General features: G+C 38.8%; 1 non-coding gene across 1 annotated transcript; it reads right to left on the minus strand.

Moving 5' to 3' along the window:
* Positions 1-4,791: 4,791 nt before the first annotated feature.
* LOC130468340 (small nucleolar RNA R71) lies at positions 4,792-4,898 on the minus strand. Its single transcript, XR_008928730.1, has one exon. It is a non-coding gene; the product is annotated as a small nucleolar RNA R71 (small nucleolar RNA).
* Positions 4,899-22,058: the final 17,160 nt, after the last annotated feature.

A 22,058-nucleotide genomic window follows, 5' to 3' on the forward strand; every position in this document is an offset into this window, starting at 1 on the left:
AACCGTGTTTATGACTAATAGATTGTCTCCCTCTATGCGTAAATTCTTGATTTGTAGAAGAATAGCTTCTTTAATGCCTTTATGGAGTGCGAGCGCTTCAGCCATGTAGACTCGAGAGTTGTCGATATTGGAAGTCGCAACACTTAAGTGTTGGCCCATATGGTCTCTGATGATGAAGCCTGCTGCAGCAGAGGAGTTTTTGCGTGATCCGTCAAAGTTGAGTTTGAAATGGTTTTGAGGTGGTGGATGCCAGCGGACAGAAATGTTGGTGGGGGTGGCTGAGGTAGAAGGAGGGGGGCCTTGAAGGAGGCCTGTTTCAAGGGCAGAGTCCAGTTTGTTTCTGGCAATCCATTCCGAGTGAGCTAAAATGGCTGCAAAGTAAATTTTGATTGGGTTAAAAGGTCTATTCTTGAAAACGCAGTTATTTCTTTCTTTCCAGATTGCCCAAATCATAAAAACAACCTTGATCTGAGTTTCCGGAAATTTTCACAGAGAGCTTAGGAGCTCCATAATAGGTTGAAACTGAAAGGAGAAGTCAAGCCACCTTTTTGCAAGCGGATAGTCCCAGGCGTTTTTGATAATCGGGCATTGAAGAAAGAGATGATCGATTGTTTCAACGTAAGTGTCGCACAGAGGGCAGATATCTGTGTTTAGGATGTGACGTGAGAAAAGAATGTGTCGGACTGCGATGCTTTTATGACCTATTTCCCATAGAAAAATTTTGATTTTCGGTGGAATATCTAATTTCCAAAGCCAGTTGAATTCCCATTTGTTAGAGTTTTGAGGAATATTATGGGGAGCCAAGTTGCTGATTTGACAGAGAAGTCCCCCGAAGTGGTGGGTCCCCAAATTGGCATGTCATCTATTGGGATTAGTGGGAGGGGGAGGCCTTTGATTTTCAAAACTATGTGTTCAGGTAGGAGAGACGCTAGAAGAGGGAGATTCCATTCTTGACCCGGTAGGATGAAATTAGAAACCCGAAGGTCTTTATCAATAGATTCTTGATTTGAGTTTGTAAGGGACAACAAATTTTCTTGAGAAATCCAGTTATCTAACCAGAATAGGACAGACGTCTCATTTCCGATTTTCCAACGGATTCCTTTTCGGAGAATTTCACGTTGAAAGAGAATCTGTTTCCAGACCTGCGAGTCTTTTTGTTTTGGTTTGTATTGCAGAAAGGTCGTGTTATTAAGATACTTTTTAGTCATAATAGAAACCCAAAGGTTGGAGGGGTTCGTCATTATTTTCCATCCTAATTTTGCCAGAAATGCCCTGTTGAGGGGTCTAAGTTTGCGTAGACCCAGGCCTCCCTGGGTTTTTGGTTTACAGATAGCGTCCCAAGAAATGAGGGGCGTTGAGTTAGATTTGTCCGTTTGTTTCCAAAAGAAGTTCCTATGGGTAGCGTCTAGATGATTGCAGATTTTTTTCGGAAGGAGGAAAGAGGAGCATACGTAGGCCGGGAGAGCTTCAAGATTGCCCTGGACTAATGTTAGTCTTCCAGCTTTAGAAAGATAGTTTGCATGCCACATTTGAATTCTATTTTGATTTTTGTGCATTATGTTGTTATAGTCAGTTTTTGAGGGTTTGTAGCTGGAGAAATACGCACCTAGGTATCTACCCAGTGACATTGAGCTTTGCATGTTAAAATTTCCAGCAATATTTAGTCTTCTGGTGTTGCAAATTTGCTTAGAAAAGACTATAGAGGACTTGTGGAAGTTCACTAATTGTCCCGAGAGGGAACAAAATTCTGTAATAATGTTCTTTAGATTGCTACATGAAGTGTTTGTTGCTTTACAGAAAAGAAGACTGTCGTCTGCAAACATGAGGCAAGAAATTAGGGGTATGAGGAGCAATTTTAAAACCAATTCCAGAGGCAGTATTGAGTCCTGCTCTGGTTAGCATAATGATAAAGACTTCCACACAAATGAGAAAGAGGTAAGGTGATAGCGGGTCACCTTGACGTAGGCCTCTAGTAGGCTTAAAGTGTTCTGTAGTTGAGCCGTTGATTTTTAATGAGTAGGAAACTGTGGTCACACAAGATTTGACCCATTCTATCCATTTGGTTGGGAAGCCAAAGGCTCCAAGGGTTGCCCACAGAAAGTCCCATTCCACCCGATCATAGGCTTTTTTCATGTCTAATTTGAGGGCGCACCAACCTACCTTCGATTTAGATTTCTGAAAAACATTGAGAATTTCTTGAACAATTAGGAGGTTATCATGAATTGATCTTTCTGGCGTAAACGCATTTTGATAGGGGCTTATGTGGAGTTGAAGAATTGGAGTGAGTCTTGAAACTAAAAGTTTTGCAATAGCCTTGTACATTGTGTTACATAAGCTAATTGGTCTGAAGTGATTAGGATTTTCCGGGAGATTATTTTTCGGAATAAGGGCAATGATGGTATGATTGAGTGCCGGCGGGATTGATCCGTGGTGGAAAAAGCTTTTAATCGCTGTCGTGACTTCTTTAGCGATAATGTTCCAATATGCTTGAAATTTTTTCGGACCGTATCCATCTGAGCCCGGAGATTTGAGAGGGTTCATTTCAAAGAAAGCTGCTTTGATTTCCTCTTCTGAAAAAGGGGTTTGATATGTTCATATTTTATAGTGTTACCCCCGTCCCTTAGTACTTTTTGATCTCAAATGAGCTCTTCGGAGCGATTTTTAGTACTAATGTGCTCCTTGTAGTGTGTTTGTAGTTTCAGGTTCATCATTGTAGGAATTAGAATATTTTTGTGCATTTCCTACTCATTTGAATAAATACAAGAGATTATGTACTTTCGAGAGCACACACACTGAGTTGGAAGAGTTTTCGAGCAAAGCGGATAGTGAAAGAACTAGAAAACCGACACTCGTCTACTCTTTTGATCATAACTTACGTTTTACAATTCCAATTGAAGTGATTCCAATTGGGTTGGATTCTAGACTTCAACATCTTTCCAACGAGTAGTCACTCTCCTGATTCCGACGAATAACGAAGAAGATATGGCATTTTAAAGATAGAGGATTGTGCAGATTGTACGCGCGCCCGTCGGGCGAATGGCTGCCCGACGGGCGAACGTCTGCCCGACGGGCGGGAGCTGCCCGACCGGGCGCGTGCCGATGATTTCCAGAATGTCTCCCTCCGCCCGGCGGGCAGACCTGCGCCTGACGGGCGGATTTCGAGCTGGTCGCCCGACGGGCGGATGGCTGCCCGACCGGGCGACGACAACCCAGGGCCCTTTTTCCACGGGTTTCTTCCGGTTTTTCCTTATGTTTATGGGCAAACTATAAATACTAGGCTTAGTTATTTTAGTTGCACATCTTATGACCTTATTTTTCTAGTATTAGACCCTTAGTTTATTTCCTTAGTTTAAATTCTCTCTAGATTTATGCAAACACTTAGTTTTCAATTTCAATAAAAATCCAAGCTTTCTATTTCTCTTGTTCTTCAATTAAGGTATTGTTCTTTATTTCAATTCTTTGTTTAGCTTTAATTATGTTTTCAATCAGGCTAATTGCTTTGTTTATTGTTAATATGCTTGAGTAGTCTATTTTCTAGGGTTTGGGGATCCATGAATAATATGAAGGGATGTTGAATAACAATGATTGTTGGCATTGTAATTGATTCCTATTGATTGGTTTATTTCACTATACAATTAGATTTGCGCAGGTTTAATTGTGGTAGTTATGCAATATCAAATTAAGATTCGAGAGATGCGATTTGATGTTTAGGCTTGTGTCAATAGGTGGAATTAGAGTTAATACGTAGCGAGAGCCCGTTAATTCTAAGTCTATGATTAGTATTAATTCGAGAGAGCATGCTAGTCTAATTAATTACTTTGTTGATTATCGTGATTGTTCATTGTCCTGGATTGTTAATTGTTGGTGAACCTATGCCCTAGATTCCTTAATATATTGATTCCTAGTTGTTTAATTATCGCCGTAGTTTTAGCAAACCATCAAACCAACTCTTGTTCCCAATAGTCTAGTCTAATTGATTAATAGTAAAAAGAACACTGTTTCCCTGTGGATTCGATCTTGACTTCCCTTGCTACCTAGCTAGTGGACTTAGGTTATTTTTGATTAGGTGATACGACTTAAGCCTGTCAAATTTTGGCGCCGTTGCCGGGGAAACGGTTTTATTTTCTATTATTAATTGTTATTTCTAGATTATTGTTGTTACTTTACTTCTCAAGGAACCCCCGTTCCTTGAGATCGGATCTCACGACTGTTTTCTAGTTTTTGCTTGTTTATGCCCAGGACTGTCCATACCAACGATCTGACTTCGTTCGATCCTGAACCTGAACGGACCTTTCGTAGACGGCGTAGATTCGTTGAACAGTTGAGAGACTATTCTGACTCTGAATCCGACTATCTGATTAGCAATCTATTCCATACAGATTCAGAGATGGGTGACCAAGCACCACCACCACCACCCCCACCTGTGCCAAGGCTTACAGACTATTCTAAGCCAAGTCTGTCTGTGCTTCCCAAGGCGATCATCCCTTCTATTGCGGTCGAGAATTCAAGATCGAACCCCAGCTGATAAATATGATCGAGAGACAGCAATTCGGTGGGGAGAAGGGTGAAGATCCTAATCTCCATATTCAGTCTTTCATTCAGTATTTTGCTACCATTAAGCAGAAGAATTTAACACCAGAGCAGACTATGGAGATACTCTTTCCATTTTCATTGAGTGGGAAGGCAAAGCTATGGATTAATAGTCTCAATCGCGCAGCCATGAAAATCACTGATTGGGATTCTTTGGCTCTTGCTTTCTATGTGAAATACTTCCCACCTGAGAAGACGGCTCGTCTAAGGGGAGAGATAATTTCCATCACCCAACGAGCAGACGAGAGTTTGTTTGAAGTCTGGGAAAGGTTCAAGGATTTGCAGAGAGAGTGCCCACACCATGGTATGGATGATTGGTTCTTGATCCAACAATTTTACAACGGTCTGGGTAACGAGTCTACAACCATTCTAGATTCTGCTGCTAGTGGGAGATTTATGCAACTGGAGGTACCTAGAGCTTTAGAGGTGATTGAGGAGATGGCTATCCATAGTTCCCAATATGGGAATCCTAGAGGTTTTGCCGACCGGGATGTTAAGCACGAGATGAACTCTATTGAACAACTTACTGCTCAGCTAACTGCCCTACATCACAAGCTGGATAATATACAGATCGCATCTTCCCAATCCACCCAACATGCTAGTGTTGCTGCAATGAGTGCCCAATCTGCCAATGTCTGTAATAGTTGTGGGATGCAAGGTCATTATGCACAAGAATGCAGGAGCTCTATCGAACAATGCAATGCATTCCAGTCCTACAAGCAGAACAATCCGTACTCCAACTCTTACAATGAGGGGTATAAAAACAACCCCCTGCTATCATATAGGAGTACTAATGTTCAGAACCCCCATCAGATTCAACACCCTCCACCACCACAACAACATTACCAACCACCACCACAACAGTCATACCAACCGCGGAGTAACTACAACCCGCAGTCTAGTGGACCACCTGGTTTTCCTCCACAACCTCAACCCACACAGCCTGACCCCATGCTTGTAGAGATGAGGAATATGATGTTGGAACTGCAGAGGTCTCTGAGCGAAAAGGATGCCAAAATCGATGCCCTCACTGCTCATAACAAGATTATGGATAAATAGTTGGCACAAATGGCTACTATTCTTGCAGAGAGACCCAAAGGTCAACTCCCTTCACAGCCTGTGACCAGAGAGTCTGTAAATGTTGTCACTTTGCGGAGTGGATATGAGTATGATGGGCCGCCTATGACTATTGAAGGAGAGGTTGAAGTACCTATCAGTGATGGTGTGACAGAAGAAAGTGGGAAAGTGCTCAAGGAGAAGGAAGCTAGTACAAGGGTTGAGAAGAAAGTTGAGATACAAGTTCCACCTATCAAACTTCCCTTCCCCTCACCGTCAGCTAAAGAACAAGCTAGACAAGCAGTTTGGTAAGTTCTTAGAAGTGGTAAAGAATTTGCAGGTAACGGTCCCTTTCGCTGAATTAATTACTCAAGTACCTGCATATGCTAAATACATGAAAGACATCTTGACTAGGAAGAGAGAATTTAGTGAGGTGGAGACTGTTGCATTTACTGAAGAGTGCAGTGCCTTACTACAAAATAAGTCTCCACCCAAGTTGAAGAAACCCCGGGAGTTTCTCTATCCCGTGTAATATTGCCAACCTTTTTATTGACAAAGCCTTATGTGATTTAGGTGCCAGTGTTAGTGTCATGCCCCTGTCTGTCTGTACTAAGTTGAACATGGGTGATTTAAAAGTTACCAACATAACTCTACAAATGGCTGATCGATCTGTGAAGTATCCCTTAGGTGTCCTAGAAGATGTGCCTGTTAGAGTAGGTAAATTTTTTATTCCTGTTGACTTTGTTGTGTTGGACATGGAAGAGGACAGACAGATCCCTATTATTTTAGGTCGACCTTTCCTACACACTGCGGGGGCAATCATAGATGTCAAGAATGGCAAGCTGACTTTAAATGTGGGGGATGACAAGGTTACTTTCAATTTAACCCATGTTGCTAAGAGTCCTGAAGGAAATAGTGCCCTTGGTCCAAGTATGCATATAATATTAAGTCTAATAAATGCGGTTCAGTATTAATTAACAAGTTAATAATTCAGTGAGATCAAGTGAGCTGAATGCCTAGCTAGAGGCCGCTTCAGTTCAAGTGGAATTAATGATAATAATCCACAGCTTACTCTTGACTGAACCCGTAGGGTAACACAAATAGTACGTAAACGGATCAAGTATTTAATGGCATTAAATACTCCATCTATGGATATTCGGAATCGACGGATCTTGGTTTCAGTGGGAGCTGAGATCGTCACAAGCAAGAAATGAATACTCCGGAAACGATGATATTGCCGGAAACGGAAATATGGATCGTATCGGAAATATAAATATTATCCAAGTCGTAGATGTTGCCGGAAACGGAAACATGGTACGTATCGGAAAATATTATTGGAAGTGGAAATATTACCGGAATCGGAAATATTGCCGGAAACGGAAATATTGTCAGAATCGGAAATATTATCGGAAATCGGAAAATAATTCCGGAAACGGAAATATTAAATATTTGTCCGAAACGGAAATTAATTCCGGAATCGGAAATATTAAATATTGTTCGTATCGGAAATGAATTCCGGAACCGGGAATTTAATCGGAAGCGCATCGTACGAATTAGCATCGGACGAGGCTTGCTAGACGAAGGCCCAGCACGAAGCCAAGCCCGCGCCCAGCAAGCCAAGCGCCCAAACACGGAGCTGCCACAGCCTCGCCAGGCCCAGCGCAAGGCCAGGCCCAGCAAGGCCTTTGGCGCGCGCGCGCTGAGCGTGCTCGTTGTCTGCGAGCAGCGACTGCTCGTGTGGGCCGCAAGGCCTGCGCGGGTGGTGCGATGCTCGTGGCCATACGACGCTCGTGTTCGTAAATGAATCCTAATCCTATCGGAATTCGTGTATTGATTAAATCCTAATCCTAATAGATTAAATTTATTATTTAGAGTTCAAATAGGATTCTAATTAATAAATCCACATCCTAGTAGGATTATAATTGCTTTTCCATATCTCTATAAATAGGTTCCTAGGGTCATAATTTATAGACACAATTGAAGTATTCTAAAGGTAAGATTTTGAAGCAAAAATCAGCCAAACACTTGCAACCTATTAGCCGAAAATCCTAGTAACCTGAAGGGCGATTCTAGTTGGTCAAGCTTAAGGCGGATCTGGACGTGCTGTGGACTATCTACGGAGGGACGACACTTGGAGTCCTAAAGACTTGTTCTTGTTCGGTTCGGGCGCAGCTAGGGAAGGCACGCTACAAAGTGTATGCATCTAAACTATGCTAAATGATTATGTGTAAATAATATGTTTCCTGGCTTTATGGTTTTTCCGCATGATTTATGTTTTGTCATATGTATCATAACCTAACAGTGGTATCACGAGCCTCTTATTATTTTCATAATCTAAATTGCATAAACATGGTTAAATATTACAAATTTGCAAGGAATTAAAAGGGGTGATGAATTTTCGTAATTGTTAATTAATTGCAAATTGCGTTTATTTAATTATATGTACGCAGTTTTTCGGCAGAATGTTCGTTACTCAACCAAATCGAGTGATTTTTATGTCAATTCCGCATGTAAAAGGCATTCTAAAATTTTGACAAAATTAGTATTTTTCGCCGAAACCCAGAATTCCCTAATTCGAAGCCTAACTATGACTTTTCAGAGGTTTTAGTGTTTCGAACACAAAAGTTTGTAAATTTAAGATGTTAAATTAAATATTTGCGATTCTTGTTGATAAATCTTGAATCTTTGATTGACCTACAGTATATGTTTAACAAGTTTGAATGCCTATGCTTGTTAATTATACAACCTAATTTGTAATTATGATTAATTTGTTGAAATTCGAATAATTTAGAATTGATTTGATTTTCATAATTAATTCATAATTTAATTAGGTACCCATGATTAAAACCACCATAAAAAAAATTGTTAATTTGTGTTAAATTTTTAACTTTTTTGACCTAGATTTGAATCCATGTTAATCGGAAATTAATTGATTAATAAATTTTCGATTTTTCGCCCTAAAATTATGAAATTAATATGATTTATTAATTTGTCATTAATTTTGGAAATAAAAGTTTTAATTTTTATGCAATTCGCTCATAAAAATTGCACGCACAAAGCAATGGACGCTACGTGTTACCCTTAAGGAGTGTTGTATAGTGCGGGCATGCGACGACGAGCAAGGGAGCTCGTCGCCCATGCGGTACGATGCAATGAGCAAGGGCATGGTACACGAGCACAAGGCAGCACGTTGCCCTGTGTCGAGTGCTGTGCGCATGTGGGCAAGGGCGAAGGGCAAGGCGCAGGCCAGTGGCAGACGCGTGTGGGCATCAAGCGTGCTGCGCCACAGCGCGCGCTGCCACGCCCAGCAAGCAAGCAGACGCCAGGCGACGAGCAAGCGGGCGCGCGCAGCGGGGCCTGCAGTGCTGCGTTGCGTGTGGCCTGCAGGCGCGACAAGCCAGCAAGCGCGCGCGCAGCGTGGCCTGCAGTGCTGCGTTGCGTGTGGTTGCTTGCGTGTTGCTGTACGAACAATCAAGGGGCGCTAAGCCTCTTGCACTCGATGGGGCTTGGGCGCAAGCCCAAGTGCCACGTCGTGTCTCGATTGAGTCGTTTCGAAATTAATTTTGAATTTTCAGTTCGGAAATAATTTTAATTAATTTTAAAATTAATAATTTAAATTGTTTTCTTGGATTTTAATTTTGAATATTATAATTATTATAAATTTTATTTATACTAATTATTTTACTAAAATTAAACCTTGAATTAATTTAAATTCGTTTAATTCAACTGAAATAAATTAAATTAATGGATTCGATTGTAAATTTTATATGAGCTTTAAATTTTAATTAAATTTGTATGTTTCCGGTTAGACTAGAAATACATTTTTATGTTTAAAATTAGTAAAGCATATGAATTTATTGGTTTAAGTGGGAGCCTTTTAGTCATAAACTCTTGATTAGGTCTACAAATCCTTTAAGGTTAAACAACTTGATTAGAATTAATAAGGACTGAATAATTGGTAGATTATCGGTGCCCTTGATTAATTGCTGCAAATATTTATGTGATGCACTAACCAGCTATGTGGGCCATTCATGATAATGAATGGATGAATGGTATATATTGTATATGTAATGTTTTGCAGGTTATGGAGTGACTAGTATGGCCCAAATAGGATAGAAAATATGGTCCGCGCACCATTAATTTGAATGTAATTGGTCTAATACACCAAATTTGTTTTCCAATTTAAATATGGTCTGCGTACAATCAAATAGTTGTAATTAGTTTAATTATAGCTTATCCTATTTGAAGAAAATGGCGCCTCCCACGGTGAAATTCAAGACGGAGTTTTCAATCCATTTTCAAGACGGACTTTGAAGTTGAAGCTTCAAGATGAAGTCGGGCCATACTAGATCACATTTATCTTATGCATGCTTTAAGTTATTTATTGCTTTAAATATGTCTTAATTATGCATGAGATTGTGGCTTGATTATGTTGCATGATTAAGGATTTTAGTTCACTTAAAATCTAACCAACATAGTAAGAGGCTTAAGTTCCAAACTTAAAAATTGAGCTAAAAGGTGCCATGCCAAAATAAACACTTACTTGGATATCCTTTACATCAATCTAGTAATAGTTTTCGCTCAGCGAGGTGTTACTTATTGGTCCTAAAGGGGTAAGGTACACAAATAATTGTGAGTACATGTTAGTTTTGTTGAAACTCAACGATATAAGTAAGGAGTCCTTTTATGTCGTGGCAAAATCGATAGGTTTACCTAATAAGTTCTTAGACGTACCTATCAACCAAGAGTAGCTTCTAGACTATTAGCAAAAGGTTTTTGCTTACCTAAAATGTTTTAGAATTGAGTCAAAATACATAATGTGCTTAATTCTTCAATGGTTTTAGGGTCTTGGAATCATTTTATTCACACCTGCCGGAACAATAAATTCGAATAAAATGCTAATGACTTGTTTAAATTGCATGATTGCTTTAATTTTCAAGTTATTACTTATGATAATGTTTAGACTTTGCATGCTTCAATGTATGTTTTAATTATTGTTTATAATTAAATATCTTGCACTGCAGTAAATCCTTTTAGAAAGGTAACAGTAAATTTCCTCGATTGGTAGTGAATCCAAGAACGATTCACAGAAATTAGAGAAAATGAGCAATTTAAAATGTACGTTTCTTTTAGCGACTTTTATGGTTGTTTTCGAATATCAAAATCGAATGGCGAACCGATTGGTGCTTGTGGATTCAAAATGACAATGTAGTTTTGAGATTATAAAGAATTGAGTTTAAACGCTCAGCTTTACCAATGGTTAACAACCTAATATCTTCGTCCATTTAATTCTCGAATGAGTCTAGTCCCTAGACATCTGAATAGATCGATGCTTAGAGAACTTTAGAAGCTTCTGGTAAGATCATCTAGTTGAAACAGAATATTCAACATATATTAAAATGGTAAGAACCTTGTTGGAGTGACATTGGACATGTCTAACAAAGTATAAAAGTCAACACTAGAGAATTCATTCTTAAGACTATAAGAAAGGGTACAAGAAATAGGAAAACAAGGAACAAATGAAAGAAATTTTACGATTTCGTTTCTACCTATAAGTTTATGTTTAAAGAGAAGTGACCTAGCAATCAAACTTCCTTGGTATCATATACCGCTTGAGGTTCTTACTTCGGTAATAACTCAAACAATGGAAGCTAGGCTACACTAATGGCCTACAAGTGGGAAATGAAGCATGGCAATGCTACATTAGTTGTAGGGTCATCTAGTTTGTTTTAAGTCCTTTCAAAGGCTGGAACTTAATGGCTATTTTGTTCCATAATCAGCATACCTAAATTTCTGTTTTCAAACACAGAAAGACTCACATTCAAGAAAAACAAAAACAATGTTTGTTTGTTTATTTGAGTGAAATGGTCAATTACGGGTTGAGTCAATATGCTTGATTAAAACAAACAACTCTTTAACAATAAAAACTTTACTAGGTTCAAATAAACCCCTTGATTTGAGTTCCACTAATCTTTGGCACTGTTGCTTAGACCATATCAACAAGTTAACATTCAAAAGCTCCATTTTGATGGACTTTTGAAAGTTCATTGATTTCTAGATCAATTTAAGACAACTAGTCTTACTTGTTGAAAGTAACAAAAGATATGAACTATTGTTAGAACGCCTAGACAATAGAGTTCAAAGCTAAAGAAAGGTTTTATGACTTTATTATTTCACACAGATTTCAGTGAATATAGGTTTATTTACTCAATGTGATATAAGTTTGAATCTGTTTGGCTAGTTCAAAGATTCAGAAGTATAAATCCCACTTGGTAAGAAATCATAAAGATCTAGGATAGATCATGTTAATGATTGCTTGAGACCAAAAATGATCATCAATGATTGTGTGTTGTAATTTCACAATCTAGCTCCATGAGATATGGCATATCTAAGTGGATGATCGAAGTCAATTAGTACTTGATTCGATCAATGATGAATCATAAAGACTTTTCCTATAATTTCTAAAAAAAATGCTCAACTACCACCAAACTAAACCAAATTCGTCAAAGCTATTGAAAAGTAATTTCAGGATATCTTTTCAATTATATATATCTAAAGAGTTGCTAAACTCAGTGGGAGCTTAGTGTTTGTTATTCAACAAACTAAGGCCCAAGTATAGATATATGTTTCATTGTGATTTATTCAAATGAGACACAAGGGTATTGTTTCTACCACGAATTTTTGAGAACATAATGTTTGTTTGCTTGAAATAATGTCCTTTTGGAGGTTCGTTTCCAAAATGACAAGTGGGAGAAAATAGACCTCGAAAGTCTTCGAGGCGAACAACAAACATAAACGGACATTCCGAAGGCTTTTCGAAGTTCTTTAGAAAATCTGAACACGTATTCTTTAAGGACTTTAGAAGTGGCTTTAAAGAATAGGCATCTCTTAGAAGACTTTACAAGTGCTTCAAGGAGAACAGAATATTCAAAGGACGTTCAAGTGGCTATTGATATTCTATTTGTTTGATGTTCTATACCCAAGTAGGCATAGAGTTCAAGTCACTGGAACTATGATATTCTTCTATTGGATAGTGAAGAATCATGGTGTCCAGGTCACTGAAGCTATGTGATTCTTCTATTAGATAGTGAAGAAACCTACAACTTGCAGTCAAACTATTATCATGTAGATTAATGAGTTTTTGACTTGTAAGAAAGCTATGACGAAAACCAGATTCCCTAAAATAGTTAAAGGCCATATATAGACTCAAATGTTTTAGATGGTTAAAGGCCATAAAACATAACCAATGTTTTGATGACAAAATTGAAATTTTGTTGATTTGCAAGAATGGGTTAACACCTATTGGTTGCAAATTGGTTTTAAGGATAAAAAACCATCAAACATGGAATTGTGTTCACACACAAAGCTAGATTAGTTGCTAAAGGTTACAAGCAAAATTCACGGCGTGGATTGTGTTGAAACCTCATGCATAATCGTAATGCTCAAGTCTATAATTCAAGCAATGATTGCATATTGGTACATATGGCAAACAAAACATCTTCCTCAGTCAAATGTCGGAAGAAACTATGTACATGGCATGTCATAGGATTTGTGGATCCAAATAAATGCTTGAAAAAGAAAGCTAGCTTATAAAATCTAAGTACAGATTTAAGCAAGCAATTGGGAATTGGAATTGTATTTTAGTGAAGCTAATAAGTATTTTAGTTTCATAAAATCTACATGATTCTTATAGATATATAAGAAGTTTAGTGGGAGTACGTAAAACTTAATTGGTCCTATGTGTATCACACACATATCTCTCTATTGTGAAATAACATTCAAATGCTAATGAGTTAGATTTGAGATTATTCATCAATGATGGACCAAGGCGAAACTTAGTACATACTGGGTATTAAGATCTATTTACAAAGATCTTATGATATTGTTTTGGTTTAAGTAATGACATTTACTAAATCAAACACGAAAGACTCCATTGGAGTTATTCGACCCATATGAATAAATCTAAGTAAAGGATGTTTGAACTATGTATAAGCATTTACTAAGTTAAACATCAAAGGATTTAAGTAAGATTCTTAACCTATATTATATGTCAAAGAATTTAGCTGGATTCAGTATCTACTGAAATTGAATAAGCTAAAGTTACATGAATATAATTCAATTAAGAATAATTCTGCAAAATAATTTATCATGTATGATATAATATGAGGATCGCCAAAAACGTATCGTAAGGCTTTAGGCATGACGAACATATACCAATCTCTATTGATCTAAGTGAAGATCAACTAGATTGAGATCAAGAAAAACTTATGGTACTTGAAAAGGTACATATGAATAGTTCTTGATTCAAGGAAATAAAGATATGATAAATATTGATGCTACACGCATAAACACTGGCAAAGGATCAAGCAAGACCCTTTGGAGTTAACCATTGACAAGGACAAGCTAAAGAGCATCGTGTTTCGAAATGGCAACATGGATTGGAGACCATGAGTTGTTGCGTGGGAAATTAAAATAATAATTTCTATGTTCTAAGATACAGCTGGAAAGTCTTCCACATATCCGTGAACTGCTTGGATAAGTAAATCCAAATCAAAGCATCACTAGCAACCTATACAGTTGAAGTAGAAGTACTTATTGCCTAAAAAGCAATAAAACTGAGTTGTTTACATTAAAAGGTTCTTCACTGAACTTGGGTGGATCACATGTCTGCTAACTTGATGGTTCTTCATTGCAAAATGCGTAGAACCAATATTGAAGTAAGAGAGACTAGATCACATAATAAACAAACTCAAAAGATCTTATCATCATATCTCGAAGAACATTCGATGAAAAGGATATTAAGATTGGCAAAGCATGATAACTAAACCTATGCAACAAGTGAGAAGCAACACTCACATTATAGCACTGGAAATCAAGCATAGCTTTGAATTCCATGAACTGTTTTAAAGATGGGTTTGAGGCCATAGTTGTAAAACATAAGGGTTAAACATTTATCATATATGAAATGTATTTTCATATTCCATTTAATCTTGGTTTAGTATTAAATGATGAGTCCCTTCAAATTTGACGAAATATTCAAGATAGACTGTCAGGACCAACCCTGTGACTAAGAAATGTCTATCAAGTGAACTTGAATGTCAAAAGTTGAAAATGGTCCCTGGTCGGAGTTTTCTATAAAATTGGAAGCATAGAAAACGTTAGACGACTGGAATGCAAGATGACTAGTAGTTCTGTTTCTTGAACTATGTGGACATGGCAATGTCGTAATCATTTGCATAGATACTTACTTTGGGAAGACTAGTATCGGACAGACCTATGAAACTTTACTGTAAGAGATAAAAAGCTGTCATAAGTAAATTTCATTAAAATTATTAGACACTAAATCCTCAATACCTGAGTGATTTGAGATTACTTGTTTGAGAACTGGTTGCTTTGACGTTGACCAACCGTCGCACCGTAAAAGAAGGCTATAAAGGCAACGCTCAGGTAATCACCTATCAAACGAAGTCTAATCTCAAGATCACAAGATTGGGATTGTCCTCCCATAAATCGGGATGAGATGCTTAAAAGTTGTACAAGGCCACTCGGAGAGCTAGAAACTGTAAAATGCATGGCCGTGCTCGGATGAATCATAGGCTATGATTATCTGTTTATTTGATCAGTTGAACTCTGAAACCGAGAAACACTTTTGGATATAATAAGGATGACAACTCTTACCTTATGTTCAAGAGCAAGCATCGAGCGACGAAGGAATTAGGAAATGCACACTTGTCCCTAAGGACAAGTGGGAGACTGAAGGAAATAGTGCCCTTGGTCCAAGTATGCATATAATATTAAGTCTAATAAATGCGGTTCAGTATTAATTAACAAGTTAATAATTCAGTGAGATCAAGTGAGCTGAATGCCTAGCTAGAGGCCGCTTCAGTTCAAGTGGAATTAATGATATTAATCCACAGCTTACTCTTGACTGAACCCGTAGGGTCACACAAATAGTACGTAAACGGATCAAGTATTTAATGGCATTAAATACTCCATCTATGGATATTCGGAATCGACGGATCTTGGTTTCAGTGGGAGCTGAGATCGTCACAAGCAAGAAATGAATACTCCGGAAACGATGATGTTGCCGGAAACGGAAATATGGATCGTATCGGAAATATAAATATTATCCAAGTCGTAGATGTTGCCGGAAACGGAAACATGGTACGTATCGGAAAATATTATTGGAAATGGAAATATTACCGGAATCGAAAATATTGCCGGAAACGGAAATATTGTCAGAATCCGAAATATTATCGGAAATCGGAAAATAATTCCGGAAACGGAAATATTAAATATTTGTTCGAAACGGAAATTAATTCCGGAATCGGAAATATTAAATATTGTTCGTATCGGAAATGAATTCCGAAACCGGGAATTTAATCGGAAGCGCATCGTACGAATTAGCATCGGACGAGGCTTGCTAGACGAAGGCCCAGCACGAAGCCAGGCCTGCGCCCAGCAAGCCGAGCGCCCAAACACGGAGCTGCCACAGCCTCGCCAGGCCCAGCGCAAGGCCAGGCCTTTGGCGCGCGCGCGCTGAGCGTGCTCGTGGGCTGCGAGCAGTGACTGCTCGTGTGGGCAGCAAGGCCTGCGCGGGTGGTGCGATGCTCGTGGCCATACGACGCTCGTGTTCTTAAACGAATCCTAATCCTATCGGAATTCGTGTATTGATTAAATCCTAATCCTAATAGATTAAATTTATTATTTAGAGTTCAAATAGGATTCTAATTAATAAATCCACATCATAGTAGGATTATAATTCCTTTTCCATATCTCTATAAATAGGTGCCTAGGGTCATAATTTATAGACACAATTGAAGTATTCTAAAGGTAAGATTTGAAGCAAAAATTAGCCAAACACTTGCAACCTATTAGCCGAAAATCCTAGTAACCTTAAGGGCGATTCTTGTTGGTCAAGCTTAAGGCGGATCTGGACGTGCTGTGGACTATCTACGGAGGGACGACACTTGGAATCCTAAAGACTTGTTCTTGTTCGGTTCGGGCGCAGCTAGGGAAGGCACGCTACAAAGTGTATGCATCTAAACTATGCTAAATGATTATGTGTAAATAATATGTTTCCTGGCTTTATGGTTTTTCCGCATGATTTATGTTTTGTCATATGTATCATAACCTAACAGGTCCTATGGTGGAGGAGCCATGTTGTGGAGTTAATGTTTCTAATGATTATTTTAATAATGAATTGACTCATACTAACTCGAACAATCCTCTAGAGAAAGCACGTGTTTCAAATTGTTTTGCAGGTGGAGGTGACCAAAATATCAACTCTTTGGCATGGGTTCGAAAGGAGGCACAATTTGATAATGCTGCGACCCAAAAGGCCAAAAGTTCTGTAAACGGTGGGCACCGTATTCATGATCAGGGTCGTGATATGTCACTTCCCGCACCACATAGCTCATCCAAGGCATTTGAATTGACACCAGATGGCACCATTTTTGGTGCCCCCATTCGATGAGTTATCGTGGCTCTCATCCCCTTCTTTTCGTTGTCTGCGCATAAACTGAGATTGTATAATGGGGACATTGCATCAATCTAACCGGGGGATGAGTACTTTGAAGGAAATAATGCCCTTGGTCCAAGTATGCATTCTATGTTAAGTCTAATAAATGCGGTTCAGTATTAATTAACAAGTTAATAATTCAGTGAGATCAAGTGAGCTGAATGCCTAGCTAGAGGCCGCTTCAGTTCAAGTGGAATTAATGATATTAATCCACAGCTTACTCTTGACTGAACCCGTAGGGTCACACAAATAGTACGTAAACGGATCAAGTATTTAATGGCATTAAATACTCCATCTATGAATATTCGGAACCGACGGATCTTGGTTTCAGTGGGAGCTAAGATCGTCACAGGCAAGAAATGAATACTCCGGAAACGATGATATTGCCGGAAACGGAAATATGGATCGTATCGGAAATATGAATATTATCCAAGTCGTAGATGTTGCCGGAAACGGAAACATGGTACGTATCGGAAAATATTATTGGAAATGGAAATATTACCAGAATCGGAAATATTGCCGGAAACGGAAATATTGTCAGAATCGGAAATATTGCCGGAATCGGAAAATAATTCCGGAAACGGAAATATTAAATATTTGTTCGAAACGGAAATTAATTCCGGAATCGGAAATATTAAATATTGTTCGTATCGGAAATAGATTCCGGAAATGGAAATTTAATCGGAAGCGTATCGTACGAATTAGCATCGGACGAGGCCTGCCGGACGAAGGCCCAGCACGAAGCCAGGCCGTCGCCCAGCAAGCACGCACGCCACAAGCCCAGCGCGCGCCAAGGCCACGGATGCGTGGGCCTTGCTGCGTGGGCTGCAGCTCGCACGCATGGGCAGTCCTTGTGGCTGCCGTGTGTGTGTGAGTTTGTGCTCATGCGTGATTCCTGAATCAGCAAGAGTCAGTGTATGATTAAATGTCTATTCCTAATTGGATAAATTAATTAAATAGAATTCATGTAGGATTCTAATTCCAATTAATTCGCATCCTACTAGGATTACGATTCCTTTTCCATAACTCTATAAATAAAGGCCTAGGGGTCATAATTTATATACAAGTTTCAAAGTATTCAAAAGTGAGTTTTTTGAGAGAAAATTAAAACACATCTTGCTCATAAAAGTGCCGAATTTTCTAGTACCTTAAGGGCGATTCTAGTTGGTCAATCTTAAGGCGGATCCGGACGTGCTGTGGACTATCTACGGAGGGACGACACTTGGAGTCCTAAAAGACTTGTTCTTGTTCGGTTCGGGCGCAGCTAGGGAGGGCACGCAACAAAGAGTATGCATCTAATTATGCTATATGATTATGTGTAAATAATATGTTTCCTGGGTTAATGGTTGTTTCCGCATGATCTATGTAAATGTCATATGTATCATAACCTAACAGTGGTATCACGAGCCCCTTATTATTTTCATAATCTAAATTGCATGAACATGGTTAAATATTACAAATTTGCAAGAATTAAAAGGGGTGATTAATTTTCGTAATTGTTAATTAATTGCAAATTGCGTTTATTTAATTATATGTACGCAGTTTTTCGGCAGTTTCTTCATTACTCATCCGAATTGAGTGATTTTTGTGTCAATTCCGCATGTAAAAGGCATTCTAAAATTTTGACAAAAATAGTATTTTTCTGCCGAACCCAGAATTCTCAAATTCGAAGCCTAACTATGACTTTTCGAAGGTTTTAGTTTTTCGGATGCAAAATTTCGTAAATTTAAGATGTTAAATTAAATATTTGCGATTCCTGTTGATAAATCTTGAATTTTTGATTGACCTACTGCATATGTTTAACAAGTTTGAATGCCTAGTCTTGTTAATTATGCAATCTAATTTGTAATTATGATTAATTTGTTGAAAATTAGAATAATTTAGAATTAATTTGATTTTCATAATTAATTGTAATTTAATTAGAAACCTATGATTAAAAACCACCATAAAAATTGTAAATTTACGATAAATTTTAAATTTTTTATGACCTAGACTTGAATCCATATCAATCGGAAATCAATTGGATAATAAATTTTCGATTTTTCGCCCTAAAATTATGAAATTAATAATATTTATTAATTTGTCATTAATTTTAAATTTAAATTTTAAATTTTTATGCGATTCGTTCAAATAACTTGCACGCACGAAGCAATGGACGCTTCGCGTTACCCTTAAGGGGTGTTGTATAATGCGGGCATGCGACGACGAGCAAGGGAGCTCGTCGCCCGTGCGGCACGAATGCAATGAGCAAGGGCGTAGTGCACGAGCACAAGGCAGCAGCCCTGCCTTGTGTCGTGTGCCACGAGCGATGAACGAATGGGCATGGGCGAAGGGCGAGCCAAGGCAGTCGCGTGTGGGCAGCAAGCGAGCTGCGCCACAACGCGCGCTGCCTCGCACAAGTGCGCGCAGCCTCGCGCGCAGCGAGCGCAAGCTCGCGTGCCACGAGCGCTGCGCCCAGCACTGCTCGCGCGCGCAGCGCGCGATGTCGCTCGCCCAGCGAGCGATGTCGCGCACCAGCGAGCGATCTCGCGCGCCAGCGAGCGATGGCTCGCGCGCACCAGCGAGCGATCTCGCGCGCCAGCGAGCGATGGCTCGCGCGCACCAGCGAGCGATGCAGCGCCCCAGCGAGCGATGGCTCGCGCGCACCAGCGAGCGATCTCGCGCACCAGCGAGCGCGGTAACGCGCGCGCGCTGCGAGCGATAGCTCGCGTGCGGTGGGCGCTGTGCGGAGGCTTGCGTATGGGACAGCAGCAGCTATGCAACGAGCGCATGGGCTGCGCGCACATGGCCAGCAATGGCTGTGTGCGTACGGCCCATGGGCGTGCAACGCATAGGGTGTTTGCGTTTCGATTAGATCGTTTTGAATGTTTAATTTGAAAATTTCAGTTCAATTAAATTTTAATTAATAATTTGAATTAATTTCTTGGATTTTAATTTTGAATATTATAATTATAATAAATGGAATTTATTCTAATTATTTTACTAAAATTAAAATCATGAATTAATTTAAATGCGACTGAAATTAAATTAAATTTTGGATTCAATTATAAATTTATATGAGCTTTAAATTTTAATTAAATTTGTATGTTTCCGGTTAGACTAGAAATACAATTTTATGTTTAAAATTAGTAAAGCATATGAATTTATTGGTTTGAGTGGGAGCACTTTTAGTCATAAACTCTTGATTAGGTCTACAAATCCTTAAGGTTAAAACAACTCGATTAGAATTAATAAGGACTGAATAATTGGTAGATTATTGGTGCCCTTGATTAATTGCTGCAAATGTTTACGTGATGCATAATGTGTTTTACTAACCAGCTATGTGGGCCATTCATGATAATGAATGGGTGAATGGTATATATTGTATATGTACTGTTTTGCAGGTTATGAAGTGACTAGTATGGCCCAAATAGGATAGAAAATATGGTCTGCGACCATTAATTTGAATGTAATTGGTCTAAAGCACCAAAGTTATTTTTCAATTCAAATATGGTCTGCGTACCATCAAATAGTTGTAATTAGTTATAGCTTATCCTATTTGAAGAAAATGGTGCCTCCCACGGAGATTTTCAAGACGGACTTTGAAGTCAAAGCTTCAAGATGAAGTCGGGCCATACTAGATCACAAATATCTTATGCATGTTTTAAGTTATTTATTGCTTTAAATATGTCTTAAAATGCATGAGATCATAAGCTTGATTATGTTGCATGATTAAGGATTTTAGTTCACTTAAAATCTAACCAACATAGTAAGAGCCTTAAGTTCCAAACCTAAAAATTGAGTTAAAAGGTGCCATGCCAAAATATACACTTGCTTGGATATCCTTTACATCAATCTAGTAATAGTTTTCGCTCAGCGAGGTGTTACTTATTGGTCCTAAAGGGGCAAGGTACACAAATAATTGTGAGTACATGTTAGTTTTGGTGAAACTCAACGATATAAGTAAGGAGTCCTTTTATGTCGTGGCAAATTCGATAGGTTTACCTAATAAGTTCTTAGACGTACCTATCAACCAAGAATAGTTTCTAGACTATTAGCAAAAGGCTTTTGCTTACCTAAGATGTTCTAGGATTAAGTCGACAAACTGTGCTTAGTTCTTCAATGATTTTAGGATCTTGGAATCATTTTATTCACACCTGCCGGAACACATAACTTGAATAAAATGCTTAATAAACATTGAATTATGCATGTATGCTAGAATTTAAGTTTATTAAGAGAAACTGTGAATGGTTATTTATTTGTTTATTCTTTTCAATTGTAGTTTTAATATGGCAAACAACAATCAAAACATCATCATGGGTTCTGAGCTTATGGTCAAGCTGAACCTGACAAATTTTCTTGAATGGGAAGCTAAGCTAGTTGAAATAGTCAAACTCAATGGACTTGAGTATGTACTATCACATCCCATGCCAAGCTACTATGCCAGAGACATGACCCCTGAGAGATTTTACGCCTGGGATGCGGATCTCAAAAAGGTTATGAGTCTCATGCTGAACAATATCCCTGATGATTGGGCTAGAAGGTTTGTAGCCTATGAACCTTTTACGCTCATCAAGAAATCTGAGGGATATCTGTCGTGGAAGTACGGAGGACAGGGACCTGAACGTCCATGAGTTGATTGAATCAATGTCTGGGCTAAAGGTTAGTTCTCCCAACAGGTGTTATAGGATGGAGGTCCAAGAAACACATGTTCAGCTCCTTCGCACTAAACAGAGGGTAGGCGTCCCACTGAGGTTCCATGTGGATCTTATGTGTTCATATTTTGATCGCCTAAGTCTACTAGGAACACCAATAAGCGAAAGGATGGCAGTCTCTGTCTTGCTCAATTCACTACACAGTGGGTTTGGTCGCTTCAAGCAACAATACCTAAGTGAACCAAGAGAAGAAACAG

Source organism: Spinacia oleracea, chromosome 2 (assembly GCF_020520425.1).
Source record: "Spinacia oleracea cultivar Varoflay chromosome 2, BTI_SOV_V1, whole genome shotgun sequence".
Taxonomy (NCBI): Eukaryota; Viridiplantae; Streptophyta; class Magnoliopsida; order Caryophyllales; family Amaranthaceae; genus Spinacia; species Spinacia oleracea.